The following is a 6000-nucleotide window of genomic DNA, read 5'->3' on the forward strand; positions in this document are numbered from 1 at the left end:
ACTGTCCCTATTCAGAGAGGATGCTCTCCTACAGATCAGAATATATCAAAGGTTGTTGGGGGCTGCTCTCACACAACCTTCACCACACAACGCACAGACTCCTGTCCTGGACGCACAGAAACTTGCGTTCCATCAGGGCAGTTCACCTCCCCAGTGTGGACAACAAGGCTGCAGACCTCCTGTCCAGAAGAGCTCCAGACAGCTCGGAGTGGAGGTTGCATCCTCAAGTGGTGGAACAGATGTGGGAGAGATTTCGACCTGCATGAGTCAACCTCTTCGCCACAGCCGAGTCCACTCATTGCCCCCTGTGGTTCTCCATGGAGAGAGACGGGGGCCCCCTGGGAATAGACGTGCTAGCTCACCCCTTTAAGTGGGTTCCACATAAGTATTTGGTTTAATTTTGACACAATTTCAGTGAAGTAACTTAAAAAAATGGATGGTGAGTAAGTATATTCAAGAAAATGCACAGAGTCCTTTTCTTCAGTCAGTTGCCAGGTTTATTGAAATATGCAGGGAGTCTGGTCCCAGGTACAGGACAAACAGAATATTCATCATTATAATGTTTGCATGACATTAAATACCCTTCTGTATAGATGGTCCACCTCTCCTTTCTCTGACACTTAACCAATGATCAAGGTAATTTAATTTATTGTGTGAGTGTGTGTGTGTGTGTGTGTGTGTGTGTGTGTGTGTGTGTGTGTGTGTGTAGTCTGGTGTGACAACCTCTGAACTCAGTGCATTCTTCACACTCCTGGAGAGAAAAGGTCCATACATCTGCCTTTTGTTATCTTCTTGGGACCCCTTTGATCCCAGTGGCATTATCTCTTTTGATCTCTCTGAAGTCTTTAGAGCCTGTTCCCTTCTAGTCCACAGCATTGTTATCTCGTTAGCTTGCAGTCAATGTTGGGCAAGAGCTTGTAGACGCAACGTCTCTATCAATGGTTAGCAGTACATGCAATTTGAACCAAACAGTCTGCTCTCTGCAATATTAGTCTCTTTTCAGAAAAGAACACCAGTATAGCTCTGCCAGTCCACATGCGTAGCAAACTGCTAATCAATTCTCGATCCATGTTTTCCAACAATTGTCTTTTTTAAATGTTATAAATATTGGATACTCAATGAAAAAAGTTTAATTCACAAAAATAAAAATTGCAAGAACCAGTTGTCAGCAGAGTCATGGCTCCTTTCAGCACAAGAGGGTGCTGTGCTCATTCTAATCCCCTATACCCTAGATTCACGATGGTCTGACAATCCATGCAAGTGAGCCCAACCTGTCCACTTGGCAGTGCTGTGGGTCCGTTATCCGCTATGTGCCAAACTCTGCCCATCCTGTTCAGGTAAGCACATCAACTTTCAGAGGGGAGAGAGGGGGGTCCACCTGAGCTTGCCAAAGCGGAGCCTAAATATTTGGGAGACACTCAAATATCTTCAAAATGAGACATACCCTACTGATAGTTTTTGTAAAACACATTAAAGCTTCATATACTCGTAGGCTGGATTAAGGAGGGGGAGGGGGGTCTTTTGGAATGAGGAAATATAATACTGTGCAGTTAGATAGCAGGCCAAATTAGCTTAGACTAACATTTTTGAAAAATTAAAAATGATATCCTTGCAGGCTCACGTCTGTGCTGAACACCTTAGGTCCTGCATGGGCTTCAAGAACAGACTTGGGTTTAATAATGTGGGACAACTGAAAGGGTAAGAGGGTGAGACCACCACATTAACACATGATTCAAACCCATCTGTAAAAGGCAATGGATGATCCCACTACATTCACAATCTTTTTACAAGTAGTTTGAAAACCTTTCTTTTTTTTCAGGATTTAGATTGTCCACGCACCTTTGCGCTACAAAACACTCACGGTCCTTTCACAATTAGTGCTTTCGGTTTCAGCATAACGATAAGGGTTAGATCACCTCGCTTCGACCCCTGGCATACCGTCAGCCATGATCCCTTGGATATCCACGGCTGATACGTCGTTTCCCTTCAGGGTCATAGCTCCACCCCTTTTTTCCGAATATTTGTGTATGAAGTAGGATTTTAGGTCAGTCAAGGGGTAATGTGTAGTAGAGAATGCATATGCCTCTATGTTATCAGCTTCAGTGGAAATTGTGCTAAACTATTGTGTGCTTGGCTGTTGCTTGCAGGCCCTAGCTTATGACACTACAGCAAAAGGCTAAACCACAGGTGTACGTGCTCACCTGCACATAGTGCTAAATTGTTCAGGGTGAGGAAGGCAAAGTGTAAGAAAAACAACCCCTTATATGGAAACCTGCTGAACCTTCTATGTGATGTAAGTGACTGTATAAACGTTGTACTGACAGGTTGTATTATTAAGACAGAATTGTGTTTTTGAACGCACTTGCTGGCTTCCTTTGCACATCGTATTAAAAGTTTTTGTAAGACCACTGCTCCTGGTTTCCTGTGTCGAGTCTTTCAGATACCTACTACAATACGAATGAAAGAATTGAGAAACTAATCAAATCATGTACAACTAATTAGAGCAAGTAGCATAAATCTGACTGAGCAGAATAAGGCTTCTCTCAGGTTTTGATAACACTGAAATGTTTGTCACAAATGATGTTGTACAGTTGACATTATTCCATATCGGCATGCCCAAGGAGATAAAATTTAAACTTTAATTCCAATATGGCCGCCAAACCATGTGACCAATCTGCTTTCGATTTTAGCGGTTCTTGCTTTATTATTGGCCGCACAACTGTACCAACATTCAGGAGCATACGTGCAACACTGTCATCTTGTCATGGGTCACAAATCATGCGACCAAAACACGCCATTTTGAAATCGACAGTACTTCACATTACCCTCTACTACCATACTCAGTTTCATGTCTCTAGTGTATTGCAGTATGGATTTATACTTTAATATATGTAAATATAGCACTTGTGAAATTGTTGTTTTGCTCGCTGCATCCATCTTTTTCAATGAAAAAGCGGGGATTTTACAAAACTTAGAAAGGACCTTGTCCTGAGCAAACATGACAGTTTGGGTGCCGATCAACATTGCGGTTTGAGACAAGAAGATCTTTTATATTTTGCGCAAATCCATTGCAGCGAGCAAACCAACCGTCCAATTGATTTTGTTTCGATGTTTTTTTTTATTTTTTTTATAGGCCAATTGTGCACTATCTGCTGACATTGTCGGATCTCCATCTTAAGTCGTTTCTGTTGACAAGAGTTTTGAAAATTGTCCAGTATTTTCACGAGATCTAGCCTAGTGGCCAAACTGTGAACTTTTTCCACTCTGGGATGCCAGTCTGGTTGACCACACATAGGCATCTACTTAAGTATGCATTTTCATGACTGAGACAAACTTTTGATGTAATAATTAATTAATTAATTAATTAATAAGTAAATAAATAAATAATGAACCTTTGGCTGGGAAGCCTAATAATAATAATTAGAGTTGCTATCAACTATAAAGGCTTCCAAGCAGATATTGTGAAATTCAAGTGCATTGGTTGTTATAGATCAGACATTATCATCACAAGTCATTTTGGACACAGCTGACTGTGTCAATTTTGGCAAAAATATTGGAAGCATTGCTTAGCAACAAATTAAAATATTATTTGGATGCAAACAATATCACAACTAGCTTCTATGGTGAAATGCATTTTAAGCAATCAGCTTCATTCAACTGCTGGCATCAGTTCCCTGAGGCCTGCACAACTCAGAAGTATGAATTTATATGCAGCTGTGTTTGTTACAGACAGTGCAAACATTTGGATAAAACATCACTGTGTTGTCTGAGGAAGATATTTTTGTGAGCCGATAGTGTATTTTGATAATGCTTTTGAAGGAAATGGTCTTCGACACAGAATACATGTTTCAATTGCAGCGTTCTGTCACCCAGAGCTCGCTGTGCCGGCTGCTGTCTTTGACGTCACTCACACCTTTTAGAGAAACGCCTTCTCCAAACCTTGCAGCGCAGAACACATTCTCAACGTGCTATATTTACATGTGTCTGGATTAGCAACAGTCAGTTTAGTGTCATTGATTAACATTAACTTTATTGTTAAAGTATACATCACTTATCACCGATTTAGTACATTACGTTTCTTTAAATGTATTGATTTATTTAATATAGCGTTGACAAGGCTGTTCACGGCTTCATTGTATAATGATTAAGTGTTGTTCGCCTCCGCTAACAAGGTGGCAGCAGTAGTTTTAGTGGTTATCTGCATTACGATTAGCAGGTCACTCATGATCTTTGCATTGTCCCTTTGGTTTTCAGTAATGTTATGAAAAAATGGCAAATAATATAAAAAAATCAATGTTACACTCTTAAAAAATAAAGTGGGCACATATATATATTTTTTTTTTTATTTATTACCATTATATGATTTACTAGTATTAAGTATTAAGCAGTATATGTGGCAGATTGCCTTCAAGATGCTAATCTGCCGTGATGTAGCTACTATTTTTCTGGCTTGCAAGTTGCTGCAGTCTTGATAGCTAGGCTGACTGAGAAATGTGTGTGTGTGTGTGTGTGTACCGTGCTGTCCATGCCTTCATGCCTTCAAGGTTATTTTAGTAAACGACGACAGAAAAGCTGCTTTAATTATACTAAAATGTCCGCTTTTTGGGGGGGGGGGGGGTGAATAACCGTGCGATCTTTACCGCTACAATTGTATTTCATAGAGCAAACGATTCTGAAGAGTTCTGTCTATAGTTTTCGTTACCTAGAATAATTAGTTAAATTAAAGATTAGCAAAGCTGTCTCCCTCACCCACCCCCCGCCAGTCATGCCTCTTTTAAGAGGGTTACATGCGCAGTTCGTTGCATGATATTTAATATTTGTGATTGCTGTTTTACCACAGTTCAGTCATTACAAATTTTTATTCCGATTTATAAACAAACTGTATTCATGTGAATTGTGCATCTAATGTATTATACATTGTATTGTTTTGATTTTCTTCTGGTTTAAATGGTGCGTTTCTGACTGGCTTCGGTTCAGCTAACAATAACGTGTCACACACTGACACACACTGTAAAGCTCATGTATTATACATGTTACTGTTTCGATTGTCTTCTGGTTTAAAAAGCACTGTGAAGTTTTTCTTTTTCTTAGTATGGATGCTGTACAGCTGCATCAGGACTTCAAAAAACGTTTTCTTAGTTTACAGTATGTGTCTTTGTATACTGCACTGTGTGTGTAGAATAATATCAGCCTCTCTAGTGTAATTACCGTGTTTGAAGTTGCACGAGTTAATGAAACTATTTTCTAGACACCTGTGAAAAATGGCTGCTTGAAGAAATATTTTTTCCTAGACTGCTTTTCTGTGGTAGCGGCGCCTCAGTGGCGGGAATGTGTCATTTCAGGGTGAAAAATGGGCAGAACTGGCATGCCACCCATATTGATTGGCTTCTGGTGGCCATGTTTGTTCATGTAGGAACTTTTGTTGAATATTTTTTAGCGGACACTTCAAAGGCAACTTATACCCAAGATTCACATCAATCGGCCAAAGGGTTCATGAGGAGACGTTTAAGCGCTTTACGCAAAATCCAACATGGCCGCCACACCATGTGACCGATCCATCTTTCCTTAAGTAGAATCAATCGTGGGTGTGCGCGCACTGTACAGAAATACTCACAGCTGTACTTTTTACCATTCACGAGAAGACTTTTGAATATTGTCCAAAATTCAGTAAATCCAAAATGGCTGCCACAGCATGTGACCAAAGGCTGTCATATTGACCACGGCACAACGTCCCATAGTCCACTACATTTGTACCAAATTTCATGAGGTTTGAATCAGCTGTTTAAAAGTTCTAGGCAATTTTATAGTCAGTTGCGTGTGCAGATGACCATACTGAGATGTTTTATTCCCAGTTTTGTTTCAATCGGATAAGATATATAAGAATATCACCAACTATTGCGCATAGGCATCTACCAGCCTACCTAATTTCAGGAGAGTTTGAGAAACTTCTGGAAGAAAATAATAATAATAATAATAATAATAATAAATAATAATAATAAT

This window comes from Polyodon spathula, chromosome 8 (assembly GCF_017654505.1).
Source record: "Polyodon spathula isolate WHYD16114869_AA chromosome 8, ASM1765450v1, whole genome shotgun sequence".
NCBI classification, from domain to species: Eukaryota; Metazoa; Chordata; class Actinopteri; order Acipenseriformes; family Polyodontidae; genus Polyodon; species Polyodon spathula.